At 48.5% G+C, this 16392-nt stretch overlaps 1 protein-coding gene across 2 annotated transcripts in view; it reads right to left on the bottom strand.

Moving 5' to 3' along the window:
- ARHGEF3 (Rho guanine nucleotide exchange factor 3) overlaps positions 1–16392 on the bottom strand; it is a 296463-nt gene that overhangs the window by 194136 nt on the left and 85935 nt on the right. The window lies entirely within an intron of this gene.

Raw genomic sequence — 16392 nt, forward strand, 5'->3', positions numbered from 1 at the left:
GAGAGCTGGGTTCAAGCCCTACCTCTGACCCCTATAGACTGGGTAACCCCAGGCAGGTCCTTCAGCTCTTTAACATTATCTGTAAAATGAGCAAGTTGGACTTGAACTTGATGACATAGGAAGCCCTTTCTTGCTTTAAATCCATGGTCCCGTGAACCATTCAGGGATCCAGGGTGCTCCAGACCTGCATCAGTGGACAGACTTTCCTCCTCTGGGAGTTCTCTGCACGGATGAAGGCCCAAGGTTGGACTGAATAAACAGCAAGCAAAGCCAAGCTGGGTCAACCCAGCCGACGAATGGTGGAAGCTGCCCTGCCTTCTCCCAAGGCGCTTTTCACTAACTCTTCCCCGGGTGAGTCAGCCCAGGCCCCTGGAAACAAGGTCTGCCTGCCTGGTGCTAGGCTCAGTTCCTCGAGCCATTCATTCCATCACCCGAGTCTCACCTTTGCCACCCCACTTTCCCTACCATTCCAACCCAGCCAGCTTTGATAACCACCTACTATGTAGGAGGCCCAGGTAAAGGAGAAACAGCCCCAGCACGGCGGAAATCCCCTCCACCCACGGGTGCCGATCGACTGCTCTCTGGTAGGGTACAGCTTTCTGGAGAGGAGGTGACTTGCCCAGAGCAGGGTCAGAGGAGGGTCAGAGTGGCCAGGCCCAGGCCTTCTCAGGTCCCAGGATGGCCCTCCACCCACTGCAGGAAGTGTCTCTCAGACAGAGAATCCTCCACATGACAACCACTGACATGCAGATGAGGGTTTAAGGTTCCCAAAGCTCTTTAGGGATGAATAATAATCTTACCAATCTTGTTAAATTGAGATTTACTGTTGAAGAGGAAGGAACGGTGGCCAGGAGGAGACCCAGTCGGACTTAGAGGCAGGAGGATCTGAGCTCATTCTCAGAGACTGGCAGCTGGGTGATGGAACTAGTCATGTGACTTCTCTAGGCCTCAGTTTCCTCAACTGTAAAAAGAAGTTGGACTCGCTGTGGTGCCGTCCTGAACTCTAAATCAACAGTGCCTTGATCCCATAAAGAATGTTAACAGAGAGGCAGATCAAAAAATAAATAAAAATTAAAAAAACAAACAGAGAGGCAGATCAAAAAATAAATAAAAATTAAAAAAACAAACCAACAGAGAGGCAGATCAGGAGAGGGTTCATGGAAGGAGCACCCAAGTTAAGCCTTTGAGGAAAATAATGATTTTAAGAAGGAGAAGGGAGGAAGAGAGTGTTCTGGCACAGGGAACGGTGGATGCAAAGGCCCAGCGAGCAGAAATTTAACCCTTAATTAAGGGAATGTCAAGTAGGACAGCTGCGATGGAACGAAGAGAGAGTGAAAAAGAAATAACGTTCAATCAGGGCGTAAAGAGGAGCGAGCTGCAGTCAGGGTATAAAGGGTTTTAGATGTCACTCTGAGGAATCTGTAATTCATCCTAAGGTCCATCTCAAGAACCTTCAATGGCTCCCCATTACCACTAGGACAAATCACCAACTGCTTAGCTATTTTACACATACACATACACACCACAAACACACATGTCATCATGATGGGTGTGTTCTGTAGCTAAGGAATGGAGTCAGCACCTTACTAATTCCCAATGATTAGTTCAGCAGAGAAATAAAAGGAAAGTCAGAGAGAGAGAGAAAGGTAGAAGGAAAGGAAGAAGGAGCATGGAAGGAATGTGAAGGAGGAAGGGAGGGAGGGGAAAAGAAAGATAAAAACAGGGAAAGAGAAAGGAGAGAGACAGAGGGAAGAGTGGTGAGGAGTGAGGGAATAAGGGGAGAAAGAAAAGGGGAAAGAAGGTGAGGAGAAAGAGAAAGAAGAGAGGAAAAAGGGGGAGAAAGGAAAAAAGGAAAATAAGGAAGAGAGAGTGAAGGAGAAGGGAAGGAGGGGGAGAGGAGGAAGAGACACACACTTGCACAGGAGGGAATGAGATCTGAAGGTGGGCCTGCACAGCCTCGTCTAGGGACTCCTCGGGGCCTCAGATTTCCCGGCAGGGGCAGGCAGCCCAGGGGGGCAGGCCTAGCTGTCAGGGTTCCAAAGCTGAGGATGCATCTTTGGGGATGCCACGTCCAGGGTCTCCGGGGGCCGCCACAGGACACTCACCCGCTGTCTCAATGCCCCGGCAGCAGAGCTCAGTATCTTGTAGCTCTGAGTGAGAGAACCACAGGTGTGACCCCCTGCGACAGGCTTGCACAAAGGAGTCCCAGCGGCTTGGGAGGCCCAAGGCTTTGTCAGCTTGGGAGAGTCCCTGAGGGGCTCCCACCCCGCTATGGGGCTCCCCGGACTGTGTTTACAGTGAGGCGCCTGGAGCTGGAGCTGCCACCAGGCACCCAAGGGACCCCCCAGGCGTGAGCAGCCTCCACACATTCTGCTGCTGTTGAGCTGGGAAAGCCAGAGAAGGAAGAGGCTAGACCAGTGAAAACCCTGCCCTCCCCAGCTGTGGTGAGATGGGAGGGTAGATAGAATGAATGAACAGAAAAGCATTTATTAAGTGCTGGCTCCATGCCCGGGAAGCTGGGCAGGGGGCATGGACTGAGAGAAGCCCCACAGGTGCACGCAGAAGAAAAGAATAACTTCTCAACCAGTCCAAGTAGAGCTTCCATCTATCAACAAGCATTTATTAAACACCAACTGTATGCCAGGCACCATGCTCAGCACTGGAGACATAAAAACAAAGAATGAAACAATCTGCCTTCAAAGGCCTCCTGGCCCATTGGGGGAGCCTCACAGACGAGTGTGATGGGGCCCCGAGGGCTACAGGCACCCCTGAAATATAAGGATAGCAAACAGAATATTAGATGAAACCAGAGCACTCAGGAAAGACTGGGAAGAGGAGGTTTAATGGCTCGGAAGGACGGCGGTAAGCCTCACACGAGAAACGGACTCCCTAAACATGAGAATGGGCCAAAGGGAAGGCAAAGACTCCGGGAGACATCGGCTGGCTACATTTATTAAGGACCTACTACGTGTCAGCCATTGGAGATACCAAGAAAGGTAAAAAACAGTCCCTGCTGTCAAGGAGCTTACATGCAAGGGAGATTGCATGCAAACGACTGTGTGCAAACTAGCTGCAGATGCATGCGATAAACTGGGAGTGAGCTCAGAAAGGCGCTAAGACCAGGGAAGCTTCAGGAAGGCTTCCTGGAGGAGGAGGGATTGAAAGAGCAAGGGAAATCAGGAAGCATTCCAGGCCTGGGGGACCGCCAGAGAGAATGTCTTGCTGATGGAACAGCCAGGAGGCCCAGGTCACTGGATGGAGAGGACAAGTTAGGGAAGAAAGCATACGACTGGAGGTAAGAGGGGCAGGTTATGAAGGGCCTTGAATGCCAAACAGAGCATTTTGTAATTCTCCCGGAGGCCCTGGGAGCCCCTGGAGTTTATGGATTGGGGGCAGGGGTGTGTGTGTGACATGATCACAGCAGGGAACACCAGCAGCACACCAAGCAGATGTGAGGATTAGGAGGATTTGGGCCAGAAGGTTCCATGTGGCTGGGATCAACGAACTCTTTCACAAGGGTGAAGTGGAGAGTGTGGGGATGACCACATTAATTTTATGAAAACAATTAAATTGTCTAAAAACATCCTGGAGAAGAAATGAAGAAATACACTGCCTCAGTTCCTTGGCCAGGCGCAGGGCTGCTGCTGAGGTGGGACGTCACAGAAAAGGCCAGCTATGGTGTCTGTGGGCTCTGCTTGGCTACTTTTGGTTTTTATTACAAGAATGGGCTCACTGCCCATGGGGGAAGGGTACTAATGTCTGTGCATGACTGCAATGCAAAAACAAAGGACCCCAAAAATTAAAAAAAAAACTACCAGAACTCTCGGAAAACCAAAGGGAGGCAGTGAGTTGGTCACTGAGGGTCGGTTATGGGCCAGAACTGCTCCCCGTGTGGGTCTGCAGGTCCGACTTTCAGAGCTGTTCTCTTTTTAAACTACATGGAAATACAAGCCAGGAGCAGAACCGTGCAAGAAAATTCCTGAAGGCCCTCCTGCCTCTCCCCACCTCTTCCCATCTCCCTTTCACTCGAGGAAAAGCCAGATCTTTGGCTCTCAACAGAATGAGTTAAATCCAGGAAAGCCCTGCTCAAACTTGAAAAAACACAGAGTCCCCTCGATGGATAATTTATGGACAATGCAAAGAATTCTCCTTCTCCTTTACCACCCTAAACACCTTCCCCATAAATTCCCTGAGCAGGATAACCAAGCCCTAAGCCCTGGATTACATCACTGCTAAGGTTATTTGTAGATTAAAAAAAGAAAAGGAAAGAAAGGAACAGCCCTCTGGGGTCACCAAGAGAAACTCGTGCTAGGCTGAGGCAATCCCCTTCAGCTACCGTCCCAGCCGCCTGTTTTATACCAGCTTAATTCCAGTCTGTCTCATGGAAGCTCAGGGAAGCTTCTCAGCCAGGAGAATGTTAATGGCAGCCTAGATACTACCCATGACGCTGGCCAAAATTTGGTCTGAGACAGACTCTGAGAACGAGGTCTAGCGGAAACAGCTCTGACCTGGAAAGTCTTGGGACCCGATTTGGACTGCAGGGTCTGCCACTTCATATGTCTATGACCAGGATCAAGGCATTGCCCACTCTGGGCCTCAGTTTCCTCATTTGTAAAATGAGGCAGGTTTGGGCTAGATGATGTTGGAGGGCCCAGACAGCTCCGATCTATAATCCTATGAACCCCATCAGACCATGGAGAAGCATTAATTAAGTGCTTACTGTGTGCCAGGCACTGAGGATACAGGCATGAAGAAGAAAACAATCCCTATTTGCCAGGACCTTATATTCTAATGTGGAAGACAGCAAATCCATCTGTAAGTACCTGCAGCATTAATACAAATAACAAACACAAGCAAAATAGCTGCAAATGAGGTAATTTGGGAAGGAGAGCACAGGGTACCAGAGGGATGAGGAAATGCTCCCTGCAGAAGCCTCCCCTTGGTGACTCAACCATCCAACTTGATGCTTGGTACCTTCCACTTTGAGGGAAAAAACTGCCTCTTCCAAAATGATGTAAACATGGGACAGACCTCAGAGTTCCATAATCTAAACAGTAATTACTGTAAAAGGAGGAGTTAAGCCAAGCTCCCAAGAGTGACTTTGGTTAAATCACCTCAGTTTCCCCATCTGTAAAATGAGGGGGTGAGCCTAGCTGACTTCTGAAATCTAGAATCCTAAGTCTAAAACTGGCTTACTGCATCAGAGACAATAGTTAGCTTGTCTCCTGCTCCCACCGACACGGGGACACATTAGGTCACCGGAATCAGAGCAACCCTTGGAAAAAAATATGCCCAAAACATTGCCACAGGAGGAAAAACCCATCATGCCCAGAACACTCCCCATATTCTGCAGGGCTCAACAACAAAGAAAACAGAGCCGGGGCCCTGGGAGGGCCGGGTAACACCCTGCCCGCCACTGATTAGAGACAGGAAATCTGCTCCGTGGTCCTTTCCCTGGGAGGAAGGTACCTCACACTGGCTCCCCGCTGCGGGTGAAAGACACTGGAGCCTGACAGCTCTATTACACGGATGGTATGACTGGAGAGACAGTGGGATGTCCTGGAAACACACTTCCCATTCAGGATTGGGACACCTAGTCCTTTCTATGGCTCAGTTTCTCCCTCTGGAAAATGGACATAAAAATATTTACTCAACCTGTCCTGTCTGCTCTGCTGTGGTGAGGATGGATTTTGAAAGGTCTTTGAAAATTGCTAGTTGATTTAAAATAGGGTTGCTATTAGAGCTTACTTTTTCGTCGATTTAGAGCTAGAAGAGACTTTAGAAACCATCAAATCCCACCCCCTCATTTTAACTGATGAAACAGAAGCCCTACCTCACATGCAGGCAGGATTTGAACTCAGCTCTTTTCATTCTGTGTTCTTTCCATTACAGCAAGATCATAGAAACTCAGAAATAGACTTGAAAGGGCCCCTCAGAGACCATCTACTCCAACCCTCTCATTTTACAGCTGAGGAAACTGAGGCCCAGGGACAGGAAGAGATTTGCCCAACGTCACAGAGGGCAAGGATTTGAACCCTGGTCCACTGACTCCCAAGGTAATGCTCACTCTAATGAACAGGCTGAGGGAGAGCTCAAGGCCACAGCATCTAAGAGTCTTCCCATGAATGGAGCAAAAGGCATGGGTGGGCACAGTTTGGTACAGCCCTTTCGGGGGTAAAATACATGGAATTCCCCATTCGTCTCTTGGTGCTGGGAGGCCATAAATCACAGAGGAATTTATGCCAAGAAGGTGTTCCCAGACGCCTGTGCCCTAAATCTCATGACGACAGGAGAAAATGCTCCCGGGGTGAAGGCAGACCTCAGCCTTCAAAAGCCCTGCTTGGGTTAAGGCAGGGCCATCTCCAGAGAAAGAGAATAACATGACTATTTCCTTTGACCAAAATTCTGACCTCAGGCCCTCACACGCAACCCCCATTAAGTTTATGAATGTCTGAGGGCAGAAGCTGCAGTGGGATTAAAAAAAAAAAGACTTGGAATTAACAGACACAGTAGCATAAATCTACCAATAAAAAATGCATTTCCTACGTTCCTGGTGGGAAGCATCAGCTCTTAACCCCTTGGGCGTGGGGGCAAAGAGATGCTAATCTATTCAAAATGCAGTCCCGGGTTGATTATGACTAGACCCCCACAGCAAGAAGATACTTCAAAGTGACCCTAGCGTTTAATTGGTAGTTGCCTCTGTAGACGGGCTGGGGGTGGGGGAGACTGGGGGAGTCCGGCAACTCTGAACTTGACTGAGGATTCTGAAAGGCACCAGGAACAGACCCTTCAAAGACACAAATGAGGAGCTCCGCCAGGACCGCTGCGGCCGACATTCTTCAGCACTCTAAGCCCCCCTTCCCTTCCCCCAAATGGTGGGTAATTATTTATAGCATCATCTCCTGGGGCCTCGAGAACAGCGTGCTGACTCAGCATTTCAGCCCAGACTCTGGCCTTCTTAAAAGCCTGCGCTGTCTACTTGGTCATGGAGGGCTGGCTTCGCAATCTGATGTGCACTTTCATGAGAGAGTACAACTAGTCTAATATGTGGCTTGAGAACCATAGCAGGAGCTGGCTGGACCACTGAGTTATGCAGATGACCCACAGGGGGGTCCAGCAACATCTCCAGGCCACATCTGCCCAACCAAAAGCCCTGGGGGTCCAGGAAAGGGAGCCCACTGACCACAAGCAGCAATCATGGGGGGGGGTTGTTTAATTAAATAATGCCAGTAATGAGGAGAAATATTTGGAACATCCATAGATGGAGGCAGCAGAGATTTCAAGATCATGCTGTCTGCAAATTAAATGCTTCCCCCTCCCCCATTCTCCCTTCTACCTCCTCATCCCCCAGCTTCCTTCAAGACATAGTTCCAACACTACCTTTCTATCTCTTTTTTTCATTTAATCTTTTTTCATTCTGACCTTAACAGAAACCAGACAAAATGAGTATATCCATATATGCACGAAGCTGCATATTTCTATGATAATTGCTTTCTTTTAAAATTCAACACAAAACTTTCAAAGCTATCCTTGCCTATTTAACTATGTGGAAGATGCAGTAAAAGTAATAAAAGGAGAATGATTCAGTTTGCCCCAATACTTCCACTGTTGGGTATACAGTGTTATTGAAAACGCCATAAGGCAACCTCTGGACCCAGCCCAGGCACGAGTTTCACGTCTGACAGTGGGAGGACGCCTGACCATACATACATCATGGTGCATTAACATAAGGGGACACCATGAAACCATTAAGATGGACAAGAATGAGGAACACAAGAAAACTTGGGAAGACCTTACTGAAATAATTTAAAAAAAAAAAAGCAGAACCACGCTAACTAGAAGAATGGGGATGTGACACAACGGGGAAACCATTGACTCCAGAGCCAAAGGACCTGGTCCCTTCTTCCCTCTGTGACATCCCCAGCACCAAGGTCATGCCTGCCAAATGAGGGGGCCGGGCCAGATGGCCTCCACGCCCTCCTAGCTCTAGACCTAGGATCCTCTGGACACATGCAAGATCACATAAATGAGAACAAAAGGAGTAAGATTTCCAGCGCCTGACACGCAGGCATCTACAAATGAACGCATCCAGAAGAGAACTCCTCTTCCCCCAAACCTCCTCGTCCTTCCAGGCTCCCAGGTCTGCAGTGCTGGGGTCATCCTGGACTGTTTCCTCACGTCCCCACCCCACCATTGGTCCAACCAGGAGTGAGGAACATTGCTCCTCCTGCCATAACGCAGCTGGCCTCCATCCCCTCCTCCACTCACCCAGCACCTACCCTAGTTCCAGTCCTCCTCACCTGGCCTCCTCACTAGCAACACTGCAATCTCCACCAGTCTCTCAGCCTCTAGCCTCTCCTCCTCTACATTTGTTCTCTGGGCAGTTACCAAACAGAAAATCCTAAAATCAAGGTGGCAGTGTTGACCTCCACTTAAAAGTTCCTGATGGGGGCATCTAGGTGGCACAGTGGATAGAGCTCCAGCCTTGGAGTCAGGAGTTCCTGAGTTCAAATTCAACCTCAGACACTTGAAACTTACTAGCTGTGTGACCCTGGGCAAGTCATTTAACCCTGACTGCCTCATCAAAAGAAGCAAAAAAAAAAAGTCAATTAGACTCCCATCCACCTTTCAAATCTAGCTAACTGACCTGCACATGAAATCTCCTATCTGGTCTGTGTGCCTTTGCCCAACCTGTGCCCCACACCTGGAATGCTCTCCCCACTCCCCTGTGCCTTATACAATCCCTCATTTCCCTTAAGGCTTAGTTCAAGGGCTACTGCCTTACAGGTAGCCTTTCCTAATCACCTCCCTCTCTCTCCAAGAATCCGAGGGTTGTTAGAGACCTCAGTGGTTCCCTACTACCACCCACACCCACACTAACATCTCAGAAAAGTGGTCATTCACCCTCTGCTTGAAGGAAGATTTCCAGGGGCAGGGAGCTCACCACCTCCCCTTCCTTAGTAAATCACTCACTACAGTAAGTGATTTTGTGTTTACCTAGACGGTCTATTCTCCCCACCCCCCAGTAGAATGTAAGCGCCTTGAGGGCAGGGAATGTTTATGAAAAAACTACAGATTAGTACCTGCTGGGTTACTTAAAGTCTTCGAGAGTGACTTGCCCAAGGTCACCCAGCCAGCATGGGTCAGACACGACTTGAATCTGGGTTGATGTGGTGTCAAGACTGGCTCTCTCTCTGCTACCATACAGTGCCTCTCATCTCTTAATGTATTATTAATTAAATTTAATTAATTATATCCATTGAATGTAAATAGTTACAAAGCACATTTAATTCTCTGTGTGGCTATTCAATTCTACATAACAATAAATTGTAAAATTAAAGACAAAAGTTTTCCGTCTTATATCCATCTCCCACATTTTTAACTTCATCCTGACACTCAGGAAGTCAGGAATAGCTATTGCACATGGGAGGGTGAGATGTCCACGAGCAACATGAGGCACGTCTAGAGGAGACACTTGTCTCTGTGACCTACCCTGGGACTCCCAGCACGGGTGAGAAAGGACCAACAAACGGGAACAATGAAACATCAAGACAGATCCATGGTGTTGGACAGAGGCAGGAGGGAGGAGGGATGGGGGGGGGGACAGAGGCTAAGAGGAGGGGACTGGAAGAACAAACAGTGTCACAGCTGCTGGTGAAGGAGGCAGCAGGACTCGTTTCCTGTGCAAAGGGTGTGGTGAGAAAAAGAAAGAAGAGAGAATTTCTTTGAGCAGACAGGAAACGTGTTACGTACAGAGCACACTACAGGCCTCGGTCACAGCATATCCTACGCAGAGAGGACTTTTTAAAAAAGAGGTTCATAGACTGATAGAGTCAGAGCTCTGAGTGCAGACTGAAGCATTCTTTATTCACTTAACTTAAATTTTCTTGCTTTCTATTTTTGCCACAGGGCTAATACGGAAATACGTTTTGCATGACTTCCCATGTACAATTGATATCATATTGCTTGCCTTCTCAGTGGGTGGGGGGAGGGAGGGAGGGAGAAAATGTGAAATTCAAATTTTTTAAAATGGATGCTGAAGAGAAACAAACAAATAGTCAGAGGTGGGGTTTTTTGGCGCTTTTTAAAGGAGTTCACGGTTTTAAAGTTGGAAGGGACCCCTGAATTCATCTCGTCCAGCCCTCTCTCCTTTCACAGATGAGTAAACTGAGGCCCTGGGAAGTTAAGGGGCTTTGATCAGGGACACGGTGGTACTAAGCTTTGGTGGCAGAGCTTGAGCTCAGCTCCTCTGGCTCCAAAGCCATTTTTCTTTCCCCTACACCATCCCCAGATCGTGAGGTCGGAGAGATAGAGCCAGGAGGGATCCTTTAGGTCTTTCAGTCCAGTCCCATCATTTTCAGATAAAGAAACTGAGGCCTAGTGAGGCTGTAGGACTGGTTCAATGTGTGGCATGAAAGTGTGAAAGACCAGGTTCAAAAATGATGAGTCAGTGGGGCCGGTAGGTGGCGCAGCGGATGGAACTCCGGCCTTGGAGTCAGGAGGACCTGAGTTCAAATCGGGCCTCAGACACCTGACACACTAGCTATGTGACCCCGGGTAAGTCACTTAACCCTGACTGCCTCACCAAAACAAACAAACAAACAAACAAATAAAAAAAAAACCACCCCTCAGAGTCCAAGGAGAGCAGACCTTGGGGCAGCTAGGTGGCATAGTGGATAGAACACTAGCCCTGAAGTCAGGAGGACCTGAGTTCAAATGCGGCCTCAGACCAAACACTTGACATTTCCTAGCTGGTGACCCTGGGCAAGTCACTTAACCCCAATTGCCTAAAAGCAAAAAAAAAAAAAGCAGACCTTATGCCACACTCCAAGAAAACACTAAGACCCAATAGCAAACTACTCTATGCTTGCGACTTCTGACAATATGCTAGTGGTGTAGCCTGGAGAAAACCCCACCTCATCCCTGGCATCTTCTCATACCAGTTTTCCATTTTAAAGATCAGTCCTAAGGCTTGGTCAGTTTTCTCTCAAAAGAAAACGCTTTTCACAAAGATAAGTGGGGTCAGTCCAGAGGTAAACAAACACGGTGCCTGACTTGCAGGGAGCCCTTGGTGAAAGTCCACTGATCGACTGATTGATGGTGAACTAGGTCCCTTGGAGGATGAGATCTGCGCAGGGAGGAGAGATGTGTACATCTGCAGGAGGAGGGAGTCTGACTGAGCAACTGCCCATCCAAGTTTATTTTCAGAGTTCTCTGTTTCCAGGATTTGATTACAGGACACTCGAGGAAGTGATCATTTAGAATTAGGGGGGGAAGAAGGGGAGAATTTTGAGCAGGAAAGGAATCATGACTAACAGCTCTCAAAGTTGAAAATTCATTTGGACCTTGGGCAGGCTCCCGGGAGCTGTCCTTCCAAACCTACCCAATGTTTCCTAGCTTGAATTTTTCCGATCGGCTTAAATTTTCACTAGGCTATTGAGCAGATTTCATTTTCATAAAGGTACTTTTCCCCTCTTTGTATCTCATAGATGAGAGGGATGGACCCTTCCTTATAGCAAATGAAACAAAAGAATCCTGTGAGGTCCCACCCGTACTGAGTGTACCAATTTGTACCTCCTACAGAAAGAGATTTTCATCTATTTTTTAAAAATTCCATCTTAGGTAACTGTGGGGTTGAAGCCAGATTTCTAACTCTCACATGAACATTTTATTCCTGCTCGTGATATTGGCAGTCAGATTCAAGAAACTGGTTATTCATAGGGCCCAGGACATCTCAAAGCTGGCAATACAGCCAATGGGCTCCAGCATGGCCCCCCATACCACCCCCCAACCACACACATACGCATACTTTCATTTCCACCTTCACCTCCGAAACTAAAAATTAATGCTCCCCCGTCAGCAAAATGGACCACAAGGGAAAGCATGCATGGAATGCACGGTTGTTTGGGGTTCCCAGGTCTGAACGGGGAAGAATTAAGTGTAATAAAGAGGAGCCAAGAACAGTCGGTCCTAGGTACCAATCAGGGCGTGACGGTAGAAGGAGAAAGCTTCACCACATCTCCACGGGGGACCACACAGCTTCATCCCTGCCAGACCTCCAAACAAAAAGTTTCAATTACTGGTAATTCAATGCCTATCAGAAACAGTAAATGAGCATTTACAAAAATGCATCCAAAGTCTTTACCATCACCCCAATTGTGAGGTCACAGCATGGAGCAGTCTTTCTTGCCTCTAAAAACAATCTGCTTCCTTTCCCCAAATGAACACATCAAGTCTATTCAATAAAAAACAATAACAATAGTGCAGTCTTTGGAGTCTGGCCCCATGATTTCTTCAGTACAAAGAGTCCCAGGTGGGGAAAGTCCCTTTGCCAGTGTTGACTGACACCAATTCGAAAGCTCACAGCTTTGGCGAGGTGCCTTGGCAACAGGAGAGTAAGTGACTGACCAAGTGTTGCACAGATAGTGTGTGTCAGAGGCGAGACTGGAACCCAAGTAATGCTGACCACACCAACCATCTTAGAGCTGACACGTTAAGCACTCTGAAGGCTGCAGAGCACCTGATGTGTTCATTTGGGCTAACCCCGTGAGGTACACCATTATTAGCCCCATTCCACAGATGTGGAAACAGAGGGGTCAGGGAGGATCAGAGCCTGCCCACAGTCACACGACCAGGAGGCACCCTGGAGACAGCTTACAAGCTCACATCTCTCCAGACTTCAAATCCAGGGCTTTGCCCTGCTATCTTTGAGTCGTAATCTAAAGAAGAATGGCTTTGGAGTCCAAGGTCCTGGGTTCAAGTCCCACCTCTATGGACAAGTCACTCGCACAACTCTGGGACTCATTTTCCTCTGCCTTAAAATACAGAGATTGGATTAGCTGGCCAGTAGCAGCATCTGCCAAATGCAGCAGGACCAGAAGGACTGAGGGAGAGAGGAAGGAATTCTCATTGTGAGCTTCCATAGGGCAGCCCATTACAGTGAAGTCACAGGAGATGCACCGAATGTCTTCTGTCAAACAGGCCGGGTTCTATGGGAAGAGGGGCCGAAGGCCCACTAGAGAGCCTAAAGTCAGAACTGAACATTTTTATTTCCTCCACAGAAGAGGGAAATAACTTTTCTTTGCTGCCTCCAAACACAAGGCAGGAAGCAGCCTGAGATCAAGGTGAAGAAAAACAAGGCTTCAAAATTTAAGAAAAACTTCCCTATGCCCTCTGACACCAGGGCGAGGAGGAGAGAAGGAGGGGCACGAAGTCCAGGGGCCAAGAAGAAAGCTCCCCTGTGCTGGCTTTTTGGATGATGGATCAGAAAGCTGGCTGGCCTCCAACCCCACTGGCTGTACAGGAGGCGAGCTGTTTCTGAATTTAATTTGCCTGGATCTGCTTTTATGATGATGAGCCTGAAGACAGCAATTGCTGGACATGCCAGACTTCATATCAATCTATTTCTGCTGTTTGGTTTGTTTGCTGGTGTAAGGAAATCAATAGGTCAGAACCTCAAACAGAATTAGGCCTGCCAGGGGACGCACATCGTGTCTTACGTGACAGGGAGGGAGGCATTGACCAAGGATGGAAACTGTTTTATTGTGGGATTGAGCCAGACCCCAAAGATGCCAGGTTCTTTCCCCCTGTTTTTTCTTCTCCCACTGTCTCAAGGTCTAAAGTCAGGGTTCACAGACTGACATTCACATATTGGGTTTATAAAAAACACTTTGATGAGTGTATTTCACCATTATGGGTTTCTTTTGTAACCCTGTGTATTTTACTGTATGCATTTAAAGACCTTCTCCTGAGAAGGATCTGCAGGCTTCACCAGACTGCCCAAGGGGCCCAGGACACAAACAACTAAGGAAACTCTGGTCAAAAGCATCTTGCACCCTTTGGGAGCCTGGGTGCCCCAAGGATCGAAAAGTTTATGGAATCATCTAAAGCGGAAGAGGTCTTAGAGGCTATGTAGACCAGATGAGGAAACTGAGGCACAGAGAGAGAGAAGAGGATTCAAAGCCAGCTCCTTTGACTCCCAATCCCACCCCTCTTCGCCACACCACAGCTTTGTCTCTGAGCTAAGCCACACAAAATGAGCTTGGGTCGATTCTGTTCCTCCTCTGCAGACTGGACCTGGGGCCAGCTCAGGAAGAGAGGAGCTGGCTCCAGGATAGGGAGGGCATTATTGGGGCCGGCCAGCTTCCCCGCTCTCCCCCTGCACGTGGGGCTGAGCTGGCTTCTGGACCACCAAGCAGAGACGAAAAAGGGGGGCAGTAAATCAATCCTTCTTCTCTGGTAGCCAGCCATGAGACATCGCCATAATCACCCTCCTGACACCAGAAACAGCCCCTGCTTTTGGCCCACCCACCCCTGTTCTGCGCGTGAACTGAAAACGGGTGTAGGTGTACCTAGACACATTCCCGGCTATACCGACCAGACCTGCCGGTACATGGCGCATGCACAGCTCGGTGCCCAGCCTCCCTGGGACTCCGGGAAGGGGTGGTACCGATGCCCCCTGGAGACTGGGTGGCCAAGCCTGCCTGCAGGGGAGTGATGCTTCTGCTTCCTCAGCATCCTGCCTCCAGCCCTCTAAGGAGCACGTGCCCAAGGACACTCGGCGCTGTTTTCCAAGAACAGGAGGCTTTAAAAATAAATCGCTTTTTGCTCGTCACGAGATTTTGTTTGTGGGAGCCCTGCTGAGGATGGTGCAGGAGCAGAGCGAGGGATGAGCTGTGGGCGGGAGCTGGCTTCTGCGTGGGTTTGCACACGTGAGTCTCATGGGAGGAACGTGTCAAGCCTTCACTCTGGAAGATGCATGTCATTTCTATGCATGGACACATGCATATATACCTGTGTCTATACATTCACACACGTGTGCTGTGCAGTATACATACGTATGTGTACAACAATGCGTTTGTACATATGTATATACGTGTGTGTATAAATATACATGTTACAGTATATACATGTGTTTATACTTATACACGTGTATGTAGGTGCGTGTAGGTATATGCACATACAATCACAGAGGAAAGACCATCCAGATTACTTAACAATTTAATCCAATTTAAATATTAGTTAAGTCCTGACAAAATGCACGGCTCCTCACAAGGCCTCAGGGACCCAGAGATGACAAAAGCGGAGCTAAGGCCTAATGGGATTTAATACCCCTGGACTTCCTGGGTCGCAGGCAGCAAGCCGCCCCAGGGCAGGCAGCTTCACCTGGGCCTCTCTATCCAGAGCCTGGCACCAAGTCTTTGTTTCCACTGACCCCTGCGGTAATGAGTCTTTCATATCTCTACAATGAGTTTCCCTTTTTGTTCACACTTCCTTGGCTAACTACTGTAGCTGCAGAATCTCTGGTGAGAGGCAGAGGCATGGGAACTCCAAGCCCAGCCCTTCGCTGGGGCAGGTAGCAGCCTCTACTTCAGACCCTCCACGCTGGCCTTTCCCTTCTCCCCTCCTCATTTCCCAGCTTTTCTTTGGTTTTCTCTTTCCTCTCCCAGGATGATTCCACAGATGTAGGGCTCACAAAGAAATGAAGGCTCCACCTTATGAAGAGCAAGGGGAGAGATGTATGCAAACCATTAGGCCTCAGTTTCTTGGTCAATAAATTGGTGATAATGAAAGTAACACAGCTTACAATAATAATAAAAAAAAAAGAATAGACACTAATAAAGTCCACTAACATCCTCGTCTGATCCCTCTCTGGGGCCTGGGAGTGATTCTGGGTTTGCCTAGGCCAGCGGAACAGGGCCTAAGCCCCTGGAGAAAGAATATGGGCTTGGTTTGCAGGAAGCCCCAAGTTCGTGTGTGTGTGTGTGTGTGTGTGTGTGTGTGTGTGTGTGTGTGAGTGTGTGTGTGTGTGTGTTGTGTTGTGTTGTGTTGTGTTGTGTGTAACAGTGTGTGTGTGTATGTGTGTGTGTGTGTATGTGTGTGTGTGTGTTGTGTTGTGTTGTGTGTAACAGTGTGAGTGTGTGTGTGTGTGTGTGTGTGTTGGAGGGCCAATCTCCTGCCTTGTCTGAGCCTTAATTTCCTAATCTGTAAATGGGCACAATATCACTTGGTAGACTTTGTGCAGCCCCAGAAAGACTCAAAGACCACCACATCCATGGAGTATTTGGCAAGCACTAAAGAGGGTTTGGGGTTCGAGGCCCAGCTTCAACTTCCGACTTGGCTACTTCCTATCTGTGTGACTTTGGCTATTCCTCTGGGCCTCAGTTTCCTCATCTGTAAAACGGGGAAATGACAGCATCTGCCTCACAGGGTGATTGTGAGGATCGAATGGGGTTCTACTTGTAAGATGCTTTCCCATTCTAAAGTGCTCTGTAAGTGCCAGCTCTACCCTTGTTATCATTATCACCCTCCTCATCATTGTTACTATGGCTAGCACCAGCCCAGGTGCTACATTGACCCCGGGGAGTGGGCCCTGAGGTTTGGGAAGGGGGA

Source organism: Phascolarctos cinereus, unplaced genomic scaffold, assembly GCF_003287225.1.
Source record: "Phascolarctos cinereus isolate Bilbo 61053 unplaced genomic scaffold, phaCin_HiC Scaffold_4;HRSCAF=312, whole genome shotgun sequence".
Taxonomy (NCBI): Eukaryota; Metazoa; Chordata; class Mammalia; order Diprotodontia; family Phascolarctidae; genus Phascolarctos; species Phascolarctos cinereus.